The following is a 19,325-nucleotide window of genomic DNA, read 5'->3' on the forward strand; positions in this document are numbered from 1 at the left end:
GCACATTTTTTCTGCACCGGGTGGAGTTTTTGGGTGTGTTCACACGCCATAGGCTTTTCAAAAAGGGGGTGTACAATGCTATGGAAATGTGTGTAGTCAGGCGTTAGGAAACTAGGGGCTCATTTACAAGCATTAATGATATACTCATACAGTATCTGTATACAACACACTAGTCACTACACACCCTTATGGATATGAGTATAAGTAAACATTACTCCATGCTATGAGCACACTGTAATCAGTCCCAGAGGCACCTGTTCCATCTCTCAGTGATAAAACAGAGATACAGGACCATGCCCATAGACAGCCCCCTCCCCCTCTGACACTCCTTTCATCTGCTGGATCAAATTCCTCAATATCCTTCTTCCCAGAACTCGGCCTGCCATTGCTTATCCCCCCTCCTCCCTCCTTCCTCCCTCCTTCCTCTATAGAGCATGTTTGTTATCGTTCCCTGGCCACACACCCCGCCTCCTCCTCGTGACGTCAATCCCCTCCTAGTCTCTTATATCTGTGTATTAGTAGAGCATATTACTACAAGGAGGAGAGGAGAGCTGGGAGGATTCTGAGCTGTGAGAGAAGGTGAGTGGTGCTGCCAAGACTATAGGATGCCCATTATGTATGCATGTGCTGGAGTGTGAGAGGAGCCATCTATTGTGGGTACATTGGCATGGCATGGGAGGTACAGCTCCTCCAATGAGCTCACCTTATGTTATCTGTCGATGGCTTGGCAAAGACCTTCGGAGAGTTTGTACTGGTACAAGGCGGCTTTATTATTGTTTGTTGTTACTCTGCAGAACAAATATTTTGCGGAAAGCTGTTGTTGTTTGTTGTTTTATACAAGAATTAGGCAGACAAATATTATTGGTATTCAAAAATAAAGGAAATGTGTGCCTGTCGGGGAGACTTCTAAAAACTGGAGAAGTTACAATCTGGTGTAACTCCTTAGTAAGCAATCTGCTTCTAACTTCAACTTGTTCGGTTAAGCTTTGGCAATAAAACCTGAAAGCTGGTTGGTTAATATGCACAGTGGCTCTAGAATAATAATAATAATATTATATAGAGCCAACAGTTTGCATAGTGCTTTACAATATGGGGGCAAACCGTACAATACAGAAGGGATTCTGTGTGCTCCGCTACTCTTATATCAAGACATCGCTTGTATATCAAGGCAACAATTTATTAAAACATTTTGCTTGTCTTGTAAAACGCTCTCAAACCAAGGTTTTACTTTATTTTTGTGCCAATCAACTGGTTCTTATGTTGAGCCTAAGTTCACGCTATTGCGAACACAGATGTTGCATTTGATTTGTCATGCAAATTAACTTGCATTGCATTCACACTTGGGACCCTTTCACACGGGGTGGATCAGTAATGATCCATCTCTGTGTGTCTGTAAGTTCAGCGGGGATCGCTCCGTATATCCCCGCTGAGCCGGCGGCTGACAGGGCGGTCCCCACACACTGTGCGACCGCCCTGTCTTTTCTTCGCTCTCCCCTCGGGGGGATCGGTGTTCATCCGAACCGCAGACAGAAGAAAAAATTGGATTTTCTTCTGTCCGGCTCTTTGCGGAGGCGGGTGATTACGGGTGTCAGCGGATGTTCATCCGCTGACACCCGCAATCACGTAGGGACCAATGTATGTCCCTTTTTCATCCGCAAATGGATGGATAAAAAAGCGGACATACGGTCCGCACATGTGAAAGGGGCCTAAGATGTTGCAGGAGCCCCCTCCCCCTTCCTGTCTGAATTTGGCCGCATGCCAAAGGGGGCTCCCAGATTCCGATAAATCCCCCCCCCCCCCCGCAGACCCCGACAACCAACGGCCAGGGTTGTTGGGAAGAGGCCCTGTCCTCATCAGCATTGGGACAGGGTGCTTTGGGGTTGGGGGGCCGCAGGGTGCCCCCCTTGCCCCAGAGCACCTACCTCCCCATGTTGAGGGCATTCGGCCTGGCACGGTTAAGGGGTGGGGGGGGGGGGCGCTTTTTTTGTCCCCACCCCCTTTCCTGACCCGCCGGGCTGCTGCACGGATACGGGTCTGGTATGGATTTTGGGGGGACCCCCACGCCGATTTTTCAGCGTAGGGGTTCCTCTTTGAATCCACACCAGACCCATGGGCCTGGTATGCTCCTGGAGGGGGAACCCATGCCAGTTTTTTTAGTTAAAATTTGGTGTGGAGTACAAGTCGCATGCCCAAGTCGGAGCATGCAAGACAGCGTTCTGACTTTGAGCCTACTTCAATGATATTCAATGGAGTGAAGTAGGATCAAAGTCGGACCAAAGTAGTACAGGGAGCATTTTCAAAGTCGCTCCGACATGTGTTGGACCAGTTAAGACAGCTCCCATAGGGAATCATTCATTTTCACACGTCATGCGACATGAGCTCTCAATGTCGGAGCGTTTGTCGGACTAGTGTGAACCCGGCCTCAAAGCGGAGGTCCACCTAAAAAATATTAAAAGCCAGCAGCTACAAATACTGCAGCTGCTGACTATTAATACATGGACACCTGCCTGTCCAGGGCGCCTGTAATGTCGACAGCACAAGCCGATCACTCGCTCAGCTCTCGACTGCCTCTGCCGCTATCCTCGGTGAGGGAATCGGGAAGTAAAGCCCAAAAGTGAACCTCCGCTTTTCGTGCTGTTAAGTTCGGGAAGAAACATGATATTGAATGTTTAACGATTAATCGTGCAGCTTTGATGTCGGTGGGAGCGAACAAAAACCTATTTTTGGTATTGGCTAGTGTCTACTCTTAATGTTGGTGTCGGTGAGAGAAATTGTGCCTCATCGTTGGTGTCAGTGGGAGGAATTCTGTTTCATCGTTCATGTTGGTGGAAGAAAAACCAAGGAGAGCGGCGCCTCTGAGTTTATGGTAAAACAATATCCACTCACATGGAAGAAGGTATAGTGGAGTACATACCTGGGCTCAGCAGGTGGCACAAGTCAGGTGTAGCATATTAGATCCCAGGGAGGATTAGGGTGGTCTACAGTCGGAGCACTGCAGCTACAAAGATCCTAGCGATGATGCGCGGTGTGGATCCCAAAGCGAGGCTTAAACGGCATGGCACAGGATGGTGACATCACAAGAATGCCATGTGTTTCTGAGCATGTGCACTTTGAGTGGTATGGTAGCTGTGCCCCTTTATCAAGCATCTTATCAACATGTTGGTGGAAGGAATAGTGCCTCCAGGGCCAGGTGAAAGCAACCAATGCACTAGGGGGAGGAGGCCAGTTCATACCGCAAAAAATATACCCCTGCTTGATTTGCATTTCCATTGAATACAGGGGCCAAAAGTGGCCCATTCTGACAAAAAGGAGCTCATTTAGCTTCTGGAGTCTCGGCCATTAAGTTGCAGGCACCTGAGCACTCATGTGAAGGGGGGGAACACGCTTTAAGGCCTGGTTCACACGAGTGTGATACCAGACATTGCGTTTAACTTGCACCGCATTGCGGTGCACATAGCAAATTGCCTGTGCTATACATTTGTGCTAAAATGGTGCAGGACTTTTTTAATCGCATGTGTGTTCACACCTAATGTGATCCGATTCCTGCACTATTTTACAGTTCGCACTGCAAACCGAGGGTGTCCTTAACTTTACGTTGACACCCAAAGCGGTTTGCAGATCTCAGTGTGCGATGCAGGAGCCTGCACTGGATTAGCAGGGTTCTCGCATGGCACCCGTGTGAACTGGGGGGTTGCCTCTTTGGAAACCCAGTGTACTTTACTGTGTAGTTTGGCTGAAGTGTGCAAACTATGACATGTGGAGCTTTGTTTCCTGGCTTCGGAGAAGAGATTACCATTGTATGTATTTTGGCAGTGTTTCTATACCTTGCAAAATTCCTTCCCGTTTATGGTCTGATAGGGATTTCTTTGCAACATACAACATGTGTGTTGCCAGATTTCTGTACCCACAACATTTAGTTTAATGCCGCACTTCTACGTTTTTGGGGTTGCGTAATCATTTATTATACAATAACTTCTTGAATTGAAATGTCCTGACGACAACTTTTTTTTGATAGTGATTCACTTTAATTGCTGGTCTGACAATGATTTCCTCAGACAGGAAGTGAACGTATGTCGCCAACAGTGACATGGACTTTGGCAAGGCTAGAACCTTTGCCTGCTTTGTGTTGCAAGTGTCACTGCAGATTTCCTCTTGCTTCCTGTTTTGGTAGAAGGCAAGGGGTAAAGGCAGCCATATTTTAAAAACGAGGTGGATGGATAAATTCACCACTTGCTAGAGGACGGCAACACATTTGTCTGTGACCTGTGGTAGTGCAGAGAGACAATGTCGCTAATGTTGGCTTGCTTGGAGGTATCTCGTATGTTGCCAGAGCAAATCAAGAGAACGGGGAGAATTGGTCGTTGGAGTTTTTATTTTTTTTATTTATTTTTTTATTATATATAAAATATATATTATAATGTGTGATTCGCTTTAATTGCAGTTTATTGGCAGAAAGTCTGAAGCCAAAAAAAGGCTATAAAAACATCACATGTTCATGAGGCCCAAGAGTGTGGTTTATTGGGGATGAATTTTATATAAAAAAATTAATGTAAGCACATTATAAGAATATAGTCTTTATAATATTAATCATAATGGAGTCCACATGTGGAGTTGGGCATACTACACTATATGGCATTTTTCTTTTTTGGCGATTAGTCCTCTTATCAAGTGGAGCGCTACTAAAGATCCAAAACCAGGGAGGACATTGTTGATGTACTTGGCCTATATTGGACTTTAAGAAATTCAGGATTCCAGGAATAACCTTAATATGGATGGCATTGGTCACTGGGGTGTGAAGGGCTTTTTTTTTTTTTTTTTTAAAGCCATTTTGCAAGAAAACTAATGACATTTAAATCACTAGTTGGCAGTGGCGTCGGTGATCGGACACCGGCTCAGTGGAGATGAACAGAGCGATCTCCCACGGAGCGGATCCACCCTGTGTTAAAGGGGCCTTAAATACATCAAGGAGATGAATGGGGTTCAGGAAGGCAGTCTTTTTCAATATGAAATCAAGAATGCGGACATGACCTCAAACTGGAGGAAAGTTCAAAACGTATTTTACTTAAAGGGTAGTTAAAGATTGGAATAAAATAATAGAGGTAGTGAGACAGTCAATGGCTTCAAACATAAACATGACCCGCTTCAGAAGACGTAAGAGAACGAAACGTGCGTAAAGCGGATACAAGCACGCCCGCACGCACTTCCTGGACTAACCAGCTGATCATCTGGTGGAACGCACGCCGTTCCCATGCTGGCTCTGATCCTTATCTGTGGAGTTTGTGCTGTGCAGGGAAGCTTGCTTTTATACAGATAACTGTCTGCTTGCTTTTTCGAGCATTTTATCTGGCCCCTGTTTTATTTGTATTTTTACGTTATTTTATTTTTATTTTTGCTTATATACTTTTGTATATATTGTTTCAGTACAAGCCATTGGCTGTACTAATAAACTTATCCCCTGAAACTTGAACCTACTACCCTATGAGACCCTTTTTTTCCCTTTGGAGGAACTTGGCCACCTAGGACCTTTTGGCACCAGCTGGACTATAGGACCTATTAGGAGAGCGAGGACCCGAGTTGGTTGGATATCTTCTACGTTCATGCACTTTACCCCTGCAGGGGTGAGTGCCTCTGGTGAGTAGGGACCCAGGAGGGGGAGCACCGGATCCACTTCGCATCACTGTACCACTGCATACTGTGATCACCTATCTGCTTGGAAAGTCACATGGTCACCAATTATCACCTTTGATACACCATTTGGACTGCTGTCACTTTATTTAAATATTGGTTTATATATACGGACTGTTGTTTTGCAATACCGTTATTTTTTGAATACATTTTTTGGATTTTTTATTTTTGGACACTTTTTGGACACTTTCTCAGCATTCGTGCTGTCTGTTACCACCTCTTATTACTTTTATGCAACGTTTGAACATATTCATTTGCAATTTTGCACTAATTGATGTTATGTGTTGCATGTGGTTCTAGCAACACTCATGCCATTTATTATACCACTGGCACATTATTAACTTTAGGAGGCACTATATCTTAGACACAATAATCTTTTATGTTTTTGAGGTCAATCTAGTCTGTTTCTACCACCTCTGGGTATTATCAGCCTCCACATAGACAGCGCCACTACCCCCACACCATTGTCAATGGCTTCAAACATGCTTTTGGATAAACTTGGATCTATAGTCGGACAACCAGGTTAATAAGGGGTGGGGGCAAAACCCCCAAAAATGGGCAGACTTGATAGACTACTCCGACTTTCTAGTATTACAATGGGCCGCCACATTACAATACAATTATGCCTATTATGTTTTTTTTTATGCTGTACATACCTCGGTACAGCTAATTCACCTGTGGCTTCCGGGTTGCGAATCCTGCGGGAGTGGGCGTTCCTAACTTGCTGGTGATTGACGTGATGACCAAAAACGAGCTCCCCCCCCCCCGGTGAATTAGGTGAATTAGCTGTACCGAGGTATGCACAGCATAAAAAAAAAAACATAATGGGCATAATTGTATGTATTGTAATGTGGCGGGCCATTGTAATACTAGAAAGTAGTTTTTAGGGTGAACCTCCCCTTTAATAGGGACACAATAAACACTAATTGGCATCCTAATTCCTCTCCACTATCCAAAACTAAAGTGTTTTTTTTTTTTTTTTTTTTGTCTAAGCGTTAAAAGTAAATCTGTGCTGTTTAAACAAAACAATGTGGAGACCTATCGTGTGATCTACGAACCCTTGTGTATGTGATGGCATGTTTTTTGACATCTGGCAGCAACCCAGAAACTTGTGAAGTGTCTTCATAAAAAAACTCCCATCTGCGCAGGATTCCTCTCCCAGTATAGTATGGTCAGAGACCATTTAAAGCCTGGAAAGACTAGAATAGAAACCCGGAAGTAATGTGTGCGCTTCACCTGCTCTCCAACCTAGGAAGCTGCTACGGTGTCTGCAAGGATTCCCCTGCTCTCCATGGATGTCTGGATCTGGTGATAGCGCCCTCTGGGGTCACTTTTATACTAATTTTATTGTGATTTGATGTAAGTAGATGGGTTTAAGGGGGCTTTCAGTGTATGGGCTACTTTGGATTAATAAACAGGATTACAGTATTTTGCTGTTCCTTGTGTGGAGCTCCTGTGCCTGCTGGTGATGGTCCCTGAAAAAGTGGCTGATGTATTTGCTTACTTAAGGCTCTGATTTTTCAGTCTTCTGGTGAGTTTAACCCCCTTGGGGTAGGGTGACCACGTGTCCCGGATTGCCCGGGACAGTCCCGCATTTTGCAGGTTTGTCCCTGGCACCTTCATTCCAGGACAATACAGTGTCCCGGAATGAAATTGACACAGCCACCCCCCAAGCCAAACTAATGCCCCCAAAAAAGCCCGCCACATCACCGCTTTACACACTGACAGTACTTGTCCTGGCCGGGAATTCCTGGAGGAGCAAAGTTCCCACCGCCTGCTTGTGATTGGAGAAATCATAAATCCCGCCTCTTGTGTCCAATCACTGTGCTGTGATTCGTTACAGCAGAAGCTGATTTTTGGAAAGGGGGGTGTCCCTGAATGGTAGTTTGGAAATGTGGTCACCCTACCTTGGGGAGAGTGCATCACGTGGTGGATTGAGATCATTGTTTTCCCTGGTGGAAGGTGCACGCTGGGATTACCACTACTGAGACACCATTCAGCACTTTGGATTGTTTACATCACCTTGACTACATCTAATGCCGCGTACACACGGTCGTTTTTTGTGATGGGAAAAAAACCAAAATTTTTAAAAACGTTAAAATGACCGTGTGTGGGGAAAACATTGTTTTAGGTCTTCTGAAAAACGAAAAAAAAAAATCAAATGCTTAAATTCTTTTATGTATTTTTTTTTCAAAACGTCGTTTTTTGTGTCTCAAAAAATGGCTGTGTGTGGGCTAAAACGACATTTAAAACAACGTTTTTAAACCTGCGCATGCTCAGAAGCAAGTTATGACACAAGCGTTTTTTAAAATGAAGTTTTTTTACAAGACAAAAAACGACCGTGTACACGGCATAAGACTTTATTCCGTGGTTTTTGCCACGAGTATATCTTTTTTTTGTTTTTTTTTTTTGTTTTACATTGTTTTGTGTATTTTAATACTACAGAGACTGAACTGTTTTATTTTTATACCACGTTTTCTTTTTTTTTTCCCCAATAAATTGGTTCTATGCCATTTCATTGGTAAAGGAGCCTTTGACCAATCATGCTGGGAAATTTCACTCAGTGATGTAACGGAGCAGTACTTGGTGTTACGCAAGACTCCTATTGTTCACATTTCTTTTCCATATAACAATTTTGTACATTTTTTAAAAGATTACATAGCTACACTCCCAGGGGGGTATTTCCAGCAATCGCTTCCATAGTTTTATAGAGCTTTAAAATCTGGGGCCATTGGATATGGGACTGTCTTTAAGTGATATTTAAAGTCAAATAAAAAGTTGCCTGCTTTGTGCAGTGGTTTTGCAGAGCAACCCTGATCCTCTTCTCAGGTACCGCACTGGTGCTCCTGGCCCCTCGATCCTGCCTAGTACCCTCAGAGCAAGCTGCTTGTAATGGGGGCACCCAAGTCCAATGCTCTGTATGAATGGATACACAGAGCCGTGGCTCGGGAGCGAGCCACGGCTCTGTGTATCCATTCATACAGAGCAGTAGACATGCCCCTTTCTCTCATTGGCTCAATAGCTGTTACTGACAGGAGCCAATGAGGAGAGAGTCCCTGAGAGCCTCAGCTTTCATGCACACTGCTGGAGGAAGATCAGGCTCAGGTAAGTATTGGGCTGGGTTCGCACTATTGCACATTGGATGCAGATTTCCCCACATCCAATTTGCATGTCAAGAGATTGTGACCGGCTCTCTATGGAGCCGATTCACACATCTCCGGAGCTACTCCAGTGCAAATTGCAGAGGTCATGTGCGTCTTCTGGACCGTTTCAGGTCAAAATTCTGGCAAAAAAAAGTGTCCTGAAATTAGACTTGTAATGGTGAACAGGGACTCCTGCTGGGGTGTTTGGGTGTTACGTTTAAACTCTTTAAGCTGGTTGTACATGTACAGAACGTCAGCCAGTTTGTCAGGAACTGGCCAGCTTTCAATACATGTACTGCTGTCAGTTCAGCAGAATGAATGGTAATGCAACATAGGTGCAGGGAAATTGCAGCATGCAGTTTACCCCACCCGAGAATGCACTCTGTATTCAGATGAATGGTAGCCCCATCTTCCTCTGCGAAAGAGCAGCACATTTTTGCCTATCACTGGTTGCATGTGTAGGAACAGGTGTGAGTCACACCCACACAAGTGTGAACTTACCTAATACTTTATCAATGCTTCCTACTTCCCCCCCCCCCCCCCCTTTTTTTCCCTCCACCTTCCTCTCTGCTGACGTGCAGCTGATCTTTTCTATACTATTTGCCAATTTACATTGCAACACCCTGAGCACTGTACAAAGTTTTTTTTTTTTTTTTTTACAATGCCTACAGTCCTCTACCACCTACAATTTTTACATATTTGCTGCTATGTGTTTGCTTCTTCTCACTTCGCACTACTCTTCGACTGATACTAACAATGGGGCATTTCCTTCTCCCCTCCCCCCCCCCCCCCCCCCGTGTCTGATGGACAGTAAACTGGCCCTTTGTTTATAAAGTTTGGCAACCCCCACCCTGCTCTGTTGTTCACAAAGTGCGCCTCTCTCTATGCAGAAAGGATAAAACTTGAGACCCTCCATAGAGTAACTCCACTTTATTTTACAATCGCATATATAAAATAACACTCACTTTGTGGGTGTGTACAAGAAAGCTGAGTATTGCAAAACCTGGAAATGGCGCTGCGGCGTGCGCTCCCCTGGCCTGGATGGGACATCATTGGTTAAGTCTGTTTGCAACTGCATGCAGTGATGAAGTTGAAGCAGCAGTGTAAAAAAATGTTTGTGGAGCAATTTCTTATGATGGGACTACCACTTTGCCCTTCCCTTCATCTCTCTCCTAATTAGGCAGCATGTCTTTGTATAATCTTACTTGCTCCTATCTCTCCATCCTTTTTTCCTTCCTCAGATTATTCCTTTCTAAAACTACCCTGCATGTGCTCCACCCCATCATTAGAGCCAAGGGATGTTCTAATCTTTGTTCACTCTTTTTGATAATCTCTAGCACACACTACTGTCCTGTTTTAGGCCCCATGCACACGAGACGCTATTACAAACGCCTCTAATCTCAGCTTTTCAAAGGCAAAAACCGTCATTTAAAACGCCTGTTTTTGCCGTGAATTGCGATGCGTTTTGCCGCGATTTGCAGCGTTTTACCGTGATTTGCGGCTGTCAGCGTTTATCCCCAAAACACTGTAGACCCTCCCCAAGCTCAGAATCAAACTATTTGTGCCGCGATTTGCGTCTAAAACGCAAAATCTGAAAGCTTCTGAACCCAAAATTTGGGGTTTGGAAAAACGGCCCTAAACCCAACTGCTTTGAAACGCCAAAAAACGTGATCGTGTGCATGGACACATAGGATAACATTAAATGTGTTCAGGGGCAGTTGAAAAAAAATGCCCAAATGCCTCTGAACTCGAGTTTTGCAGCATCTCGTGTGCATGGGGCCTTAGGTTACATTTGCTTTTGGATAGTGCAAAGGTCTCCAAACTCTGGCCCGCGGGCGACGTGGCCTGCTACAAGCCTTTATATGGCCCTCTTATCTCTGCTTTTTTGGGGACCCCATGTGATGTGGCCTCTGACATGAGGGCTCTTGATGAAAAACTGTATGGGAACACTGACATAAGGTGGTTCCCCTAGTTTAAAGGGCACTCTGCAGAGAGTTGCAGATGGCATTTTAGTTTGACCTTTTATTAATGGCTCAGGTTTCTTTTTGGATTAATTTTTTATTTATTTTTTTGCTGCCGAAGCACCTGCAAAGTGCTTCTGCATGGGTGCTACACGGCGCATTTAACCTCTTCATTGGCCGCTAGCTGGGTTATAAGTGCCTCGCTAGCAGCTGAATAGCGCCACTAAAATAATGATAAAAGCGCCGCTAAAACTAGCAGCGTTTTACCATCACGCCTGTCCGCTCCAGTGTGAAAGCAGCTGAGTTCCGCCAAAAAAAATATTAAAAGTCAGCAGCTACAAATACTGCAGCTGCTGAGATTTAATATTGGGACACTTACCTGTAACTGAGGTTAGAAAAGATTTAGTCTTTAAATGGTTAAACTGAGAACTTCTACACAAGTTCCGTTCATTGATAAGTAGAAACCTTGTATCTCTTTTCTCACACTTGGCAGGCTGCCCAGAGACAAGTCTCTCCAATGGAAACTTCAGGCAACTTGCATTGACTTCTATGATGCAGAAGTTATTTGCAAGTCCCGCTGAAGTAGATTGGCTTTTTTTTTTTTTTTTTAACAATTGGCCGATGCCGATTAATTAAAAGTGCCAAAAATAGGCCGATATATCGGTCAACCTCTAATCCTTACCTGTCAAATGTTGCCCCCTCTGTCTATTATAAGAACTAAAAAAAATGCAGATTCTGTGGGTGGGTGGAGTTGTGATGTTGATAGACTCCCCGCCACCTCTACACTCCCCTTGTCAACATGCATTTTCTCCTGTGTATTCCTTACACTAAATTCTGCTACGATCACTAACATCCAGAAAAGTAACCACATGACTTTAGAAAAGGCGTTGGGGTGGGAATTAAAAATAATGTGTGTGTGTGTGTGTGTGTGTGTGTGTGTGTGTATGTATGTATGTATGTATGTATGTATGTATGTATGTATGTATGTGTATATATATATATATATATATATATAGAATGGTGCCCCTGGGACTTTAAATGAGGTGGGCACAAAAAGGTCAATGATGGTATATATAGTTTATACATTTTATTAAACATGTATAACATTCATCGTAAATGGGGGGGGGGGGGGGGATATACACAGGCATTATAAAATGTGATTAATTTCACGAGTCACTGCTCATTTCACTAGATGAAAAATTCAGTTTATCTACTGAAAACATATCAATGAGAAATGTATTTCAAAGATACATTTCATAAACCAAATATGGGGGACCTTACACAAAGATTCCATGCTCTCATATGGACTAAGCCAGGGCTCAAAATTTCAAGTTCCGAACTACTAGCCAGGCCTCAAGGGTTATTCGCCATCAGTTGCCCCACCCCTAATTCCGTCCTCTAAACACACCCTCATAAATGATCTGTTGAAATTGCACTTAAATGTTCTATGCAGAATTAAGTTATAAACATAAATATTAACAACTTCTTTATCCATGCTCAACAATGCAGCCGGCCTGTGTGTGGCCCGTGTCCCCCAATGCAGCCGGCCTGTGTGTGGCCCGTGTCCCCCAATGCAGCCGGCCTGTGTGTGGCCCGTGTCCCCCAATGCAGCCGGCCTGTGTGTGGCCCGTGTCCCCAATGCAGCCTACCTGTGCAGGGGGAGAGGAGAGCAGACACCTGGTTGATTAGAGTGCAGGGAACATAACAGCTTTCATTTCAATAGGTGTGTGTTCTCTGCCACGCACACTGTCATATACAGCCCCTCCTCTTTGTCTGTGGAACTTTGATAGACCAATCACTGGTCCAGGATTGGAAGGTGATCTGTCTATCAAAGAGGGGCTGTATATGACAGTGTGTGCGACGGGGAACATATAGCTATTGAAATGAAAGCTGAGATATTCCTCAGTGCTCTAATTAACCAGGTGGCAGCTTCTCCCTCTCCCGAACAGCTCCTATGCAACCCACCTACTGGCGGTGCTTGCCCCAGGCAGTCCACACTTGCCAGCCTGCAAAATGTGAGCAGGTGAGAGGAATTTGAGGGCTGGACTAAGCCAACGTTTCAAAGGCCAATTGACCCACAGGTGGCAGCAAGGTGTCTGTCTCCCCAGGGGACCAATGGTGGGCAAGCATGGCATGGGAGCCAGAGTACATTTGTTTTTGATTTTTTTTTTTTTTTTTTTTTTTTCCCTCAATGTATATCTAAATCAGGGGTGGGCAATTATTTTTTCGATGGGGCCACATGAGAAACTAAAAATATTTTGGAGGGCCGGGCCAAAAGGCTAAACTCAACTTGCTTGTCTTGAAGGGAACGCCTATACCAGTAAGTAATCCCCGCTCGGAGGCATAGAAGAGATACGGCTATAACGATAAGTACCAAAATAAAATAAAAAATACCAGCATACTGCAGATGTCAGCAGTATGCTGGATCTAACTAAGGTGATTTTTGGGTGAACTACCGCTTTAAGGTAGAAAAGCATAAAAATAGTTATTTTACAAAACCCTCACACGGACAGGATACAGGAGATATCAGAGACAGCAGACAGAGATTGCATACAATGATTTTGAACAATCTCACCACTGCCATTTTTGTCTGGAAACTGCTGCCTGTGCCTGTCTGACAGCAGAAACCCTGTAATGGTTAACAGCACCATTATACCTAAAATCACTGATAATCCACAAGCTAATTGCTCATCAGAATAAGGGGTTTTCTTTTTAATTAGCACATCAAGTTCAGGTAACTGAAAACATCATGCATGTTGTTAAATTTGCTAAAATAGAGCATTTTTAATAGCAACCATGCAGAGTGCTGTCAGACAGGCACAGACAGCAGTTAACAGACAAAAATGGCAGTGGTGAGATTGTAAAAAATCATTGTATGCAATCTCTCTGTTGTCTCTGATATCTCCTGTATCCTGTCCATGTGAGGGTAAGCAGGGAGGCAGCCAGGCTGGAAAGATTTATTGATGGTGGAGGGGGCTCAGGTGGACCTGTGGTAGGTCCACCTGAGCCCCCTCCTCCCTCCACCATCAATTAATCATTCCAGCCTGGCTGTCTCCCTCACACACAGTCAACGGCGGGCAGCAGGCTCCACAAACTTTACTCACTCAGTCGGGCAGGCACTGGCAGGGGTCCGTCCGTTGCTCCGGTGGGGCTCTGTTATCCAGTCCACCAGTCCCGACTGGTCAGGCTCCCTCCGCAGCCGCTCAGGTCACAGACCGTGACTCTCAGATCTCTCTGGCTCCTCCGTCCTGTCTGCCTGTTCATAGGCTGGCGGGAAAATGCGCTCACTGCATTGGCTGCACGGGCAGGTGGGCTGTGCAGGAGGTAGACTCGGCGGCTCAGCATCGGATCTTCTCGGGTATTTCCGGGAATTGCACATGCGCAGTTCTGACCCTGAGCCGATCGCCGCCATTTTTACTGGCACCTTTCCCTTACATTTACGTACAGGGGGAAAAGTGCCTTGTTTTAACAAACTGTCCGTGGGCCGGATTAAAAGGTCCGCCGGGCCGTATACGGCCCGCGGGCCGTAGTTTGCCCACCACTGATCTAAATGGTCAAGTAAGTACTAGGAAGGCCAACCATATTATGAAGTGTCAGAATTGGCTTGGGAGGCAAGTGGTCAAAGAGCATCAGCCTGGCATCTAGGGTGGGGAAGGATTGCCGGGTTGTGATTCCAGCAGCCTTTTAAGGCCTGTTAACGCCATGTTTGTTTACAATGCACTGGGCAGCTTTTCTTTGCAGAGTCGCAAGACAATTGGTGCCTTTTCATTGCAGTGCTGTGAACAGATTTATTTGTGATGCCTTACCCCACATTGCAGTACTGCTGTTGGGAATAGAACTACTGTATATGAAATGTGACCAATGGACCAAAATGGGGTAACACCAGCACGTGTCTGTGTGGGTTTTTTTTTTTTTTTTTTTTTTTACCAGAAATCTTTATTGTAATTTCGTTGTATGCAACCCAAAACAATTTTATCGATGCATAGGAAAATCGCAAAATTTCCAAGAAATGCTATTTAATGGGAAGATTTTGTACTGCGGAAGTGCAATCAGTGGTAGGGCCCTCCACAAATGTACACAGGTCTGAGTGCCTGTAGATTGTGCTAAAGTGTGTCATACAAAACTCCACTCCATGCAAGTTGGTTAACCTGGTCAGAACACTAAGTGTTAGTTCACACCAGACACAGTTCCATTCAGTTCCATGTGCTTTTTTCTGCACTAAAAATGCATGCAGTGTTTTCCATGTATTCCAATGGCTCTAGTTCACACCAGTGCAGTCAGTTTCTGCACCGGAGACTGACTGCATGGTGTGAGGGTAAGGGTCCTTTCACACGTGCGGACCGTTTGTCCGTTTTTTCATACGTCTGTTTACGGACTGCAATGCTTTCCAATGGGATAGCGTACGTTAGCAGATGAGCATCCGCTAACGTCCGTTAACATCCGTCTCCGTTAAGCTCCGTTTTTTTGAACGGAAGAAAACCCTATTTTTCTTCCATCAAAAAAACGGAACGGACGAAAAACGGATGTTAGCGGACGATCCGTTTAACATCCGATCCGCTAACATCTGTTTTTCATCAAAATATGTAATAGAACTTTATTTTTAACAAAAAAAAAAAAAACGGATGACAACTGATAATAAAAAACTGATCTAAAAAACGGTCCGCACGTGTGAAAGGACCCTAAGGGTATGACATTTTTAGTGCAGGGAAAAAGCACACAGAACTGGCCCTTGGTGTCCTGACCAGCACCACAAGATCACATCTCTAACTGACAGCTTCAAGGCAGGCCACTTGAAATTCCTTTAGTGCAATTTACCCTGTATTGAAACTGTGAATTACTAATACATTTTTATAAAAGATATTACGGGCTTCACTATTGGCTACTTTATCTCTTTGCTGGGTATCGCTGGCTGTATGGTGTATATCGAATGAGAACCCAATGAAGGTTATGCTATGTTAAGTTATCTGATGATCAACCGTCACCCGTTTTCGGATTCCATGTGAAGCTGTCAGTTGGAGATGTGATCTTGTGTGTTTGTTTTTTTTTTTTTTGTTTTTTTTTTTTCCCCCATTATGTGCACACTACATTAAGCAGTCTGGTAAGCAGATTGGATTCCCACGTGGTGGTGAGTGCTGTCATCTACACACTGTTTGTTTGTGATGGGTGTATTCAACTCTCCCTTTCCTGGACTCATTTTATTTTTATAAGCTCTCCATATGGACTTCTATATACTTTGTTTGCTGGCTGCTTTGTTTACTCTTTCATATCTAGTAGCGTGGATATTGGCCTGTTCTTGGGTGAAATTGTCACTTTGTTCAAAATGTGCATCTTTATTGTGGTATGTTCACTAGAGTTGAGCGGACACCTAGATGTTCGGGTCCGAACCCGAACTTTAAAAAAAAAGTTTGGGTTCGGGAACCTAAACTCCGAACCCCATTGTAGTCAATGGGACACGGACTTTTAGAAAAAAAATTGCGCGGAGGTCCCCGCAAATTCAATAACCAGACCCTTTAGGTCTGGTATGGATATTAAGGGGAACCCCGCCGTCAATTTAAAAAAAAAATGACGTGAGGTTCCCCCTAAATATCCATAACCAGACCCTTCAGGTCCCAGACCCGCAGCCGTCGCAGGATCAGGACAACGCAGGAAGCCGGGAACGAGTGGATTTGTCACCACTGGAGGTTTTTTTTTTTTTTTTTAAATAAAGGACTTTATTCTATGGTGTCAGTGTTTTTTTTTACAATACTTTACACTTCCTTTACCCCATTACCATTTCACACAGGGGGGGGGGGTCAGGATCTGGGGGTCCCCTTTGTTAAAGGTCTTCCAGATTCTGATAAACCTCCCGCCCGCATACCCCCACAACCACTGGGCAAGGGTTGTGGGGATGAGACCCTTGTCCCCCATCAACATGGGGACATCCTCCCCATGTTGAGGGCATGTGGCCTGGTGCGGTTCAGAAGAGGGGGGGCGCACTCTGTCCCCCCCTCTTTTCTGCGGCCGGCCAGGTCAACATGCTCGGATAACAGGTCTGGTTATGGATATTTAGTGGGAACCGCACGTCATTTTTGTTTTAAATTGACGGCGGGGTTCCCCTGAATATCCATACCAGACCTAAAGGGTCTGGTTATTGAATTTGCGGGGACCTCCGCACATTTTTTTTTCCCGGACCCAAACTTTGTTCAATTGTTCGGGAAAAACCCAAAGTCCGTACCGAACCCAAACTTTACAGTTCGGGTTCACTCAACCCTAATGTTCACATTTTATGAATAGAACTTGGTACATGCTCATGCACCTTCTGTGCTCTTGGTGTTTGAGCATACTTGTGCACACTTGTTGCTTGGGCCATTTTGGATGCTATTGATGAAGAATAACACCGCAAGTATGACATGCATTCTTCATGTGTTTCCTGACCATACACAGGATCCCAAGATTAGGATTGCTCTGTTTACTCACTACACTAGTGTGTGAACGTGGGCTTGTAGTCGTGTTGCTAAAATGTCTGCTTCGGGTAAATTACCCTATCAGAACTGACAGTTCAGTTGGCATCTTACCAAGTGTAGCGCCCATGTACTTTATAGTACTGGTGCTAGTCAAATTTAAGTACAGGTCAGAGTGTAGTTAAACTCTGATCCAGATTGTTAGTAGCAAATTGCCGTCTCTGTCTCAGCTTGGCTGTGCTGTGGGCCCGTTCTGTGCTGGGGTGTTCTTCCAACCCCGGTACTGCAGGTGGCAGCAGTGGAGTCGAGGTTTGGGTGCTCTTCCCGGCGGGCAATCACGAGGGTTTGTCCTCCCTGTGCATGCTGGGGAAGGGTATTTGTGAGACAAACGCCATTGGTTCTGGGTCTTCTTCGTCCAGTGTGGCACCCACCTTTAGGGTGGCCACATCACTGCGCCCAGGGTTATGGCCTACCTGGCTGGGGCGTGCATGCCACACGGTGTTCCGGGGCCATGTTGGCCCAGAGCATCTGAACTAGCAATGGGGATCCAGTGAGCGACTGGGTTCCCTCCTTTTGAAGATCCCAAGCTGGGTGCTGTTTGGTGGAAAAGTGGTCTGAGGAGCGCCATTGAGAGGCTGGCGGTCCATTAGGGCTTGGACGAAAACCCCCGGGAATCGCAGGTAGCCGGACACTGCAGGACTGATCACCTGGGCTACAAGTTGAAGGAGATCCAGACGTAATTCAAGTAAGGAGGCATATCTCCAATAATCTAACCCAGAGGGGACCTGTGGCAGAGGCATCTTCTGAGGCTCATTGAGAGAGGTCTGTGGCAGTCTTTCTCCCAAGTTTACCAAGGAGCGTCTGTGGCAGAGACTTATTCCTATGATTATCCGAGTGATACTCCGGCCTGTCAGGGCACACTGCACCCACTCCGGCGGGAGTGGCGAAGAGAAGGGTTACGTTTTGGGAGCAGGACTGTTTCCTATCATTACACCTGAATCTGCTATTCTTTCTCCTTTCAACTTTTCTTTCCTCACCACAACTTTGTTTTTACCCGGCTGGGTAATAAAGAGCACCTGTCATGGACATTCCTTTACTTCTGTTCATGCACATACACATCACTCGCCCCTAGAGAATTTGGAGGAGCCGCGAGGTAACAGGCCACCCAAGAATCCAGCAGCTCCAATGGGGGTAATGCTACACAAGTATGTTTAACCTTGCTGAATTACTTGGCAATGCTATGCCACCAGATACACCCAGACTATCTGTAATTTTTATTATTTTATTTTTTCCATGACGCGTTATCTGCTTGATTTATAGTTCACAAGAAACACTGAGAAGAAAAACAATGCGTGTGCCATGTAGACTGCTTGTAGAGCAGATGGACTGTGCCCCAGTGCCCTGACAAACAACCTGTCTGGTCACTTCCCTTGCAAATGCATTCTGTAATTGTTGTCCAATGCTTTTGTCGGGATTTGTACATATGGCATGTGGCCATGTTCATGCATGCCTGCCAACTTTGGAACTTGAGAATGGGGGGGGGGGGGGGGGGGGACACCTAGGGTTGGAGAAGACACACAGAATGCACCTTGGTAAAAATGGGCTAAATATCGAGTGAGACTCGTTACACAAATCTACACTTAAAAAAATCCTGCCACATGAACACTCACAGGCAGGGGAATACTCTGATGCCAGTACTAAAGTATACTTGGTCCCCCTTGCACACATCTGTAACCACCAACTGCATCAGGAGTTGTTTGCCCCCCAACCCCCCCCCCCCCCCATATCCGTTACTCTGTTCACATCAGGAGTCCCCTCCCTCCCCTTACAATCAGTGTCCTCCTTGTTCACATCAGCAGTGGCTGTTTTAAAGCAAGCCCCCCTTACAAACTGTGTTTGTTTGTGTGTTTTTTTTTTTTTTTTTAGCAGTGCCATTTTAAAGTGGAACAAAATCAGGGTAACTGTTTCCCAAAAGAAAACTATTTTGGGTCATGTCGTCAATGATTGTTAGTTTCATGTGCTCTCAGCTGAACTGTCACAGCTGAACTGTCAAGCCATCAAATGGCTGGTGTCATAAATGATCACATGTGCAGCAC

General features: G+C 45.1%; 1 protein-coding gene across 1 annotated transcript in view; it reads left to right on the forward strand.

Annotated features, from left to right (window-relative positions):
* Nucleotides 1–481: 481 nt before the first annotated feature.
* The window catches only part of LOC120936618 (phospholipid scramblase 2-like), an 81,209-nt gene continuing 62,365 nt past the window's right edge, over nucleotides 482–19,325 (forward strand). The window contains exon 1 of the mRNA XM_040349103.1: nucleotides 482–579. The gene's annotated coding sequence lies outside the window, so the exon portion shown is untranslated. The remainder of the gene's footprint in view (nucleotides 580–19,325) is intronic.

The sequence above is a fragment of the Rana temporaria genome, chromosome 4 (assembly GCF_905171775.1).
Source record: "Rana temporaria chromosome 4, aRanTem1.1, whole genome shotgun sequence".
NCBI lineage: Eukaryota > Metazoa > Chordata > Amphibia > Anura > Ranidae > Rana > Rana temporaria.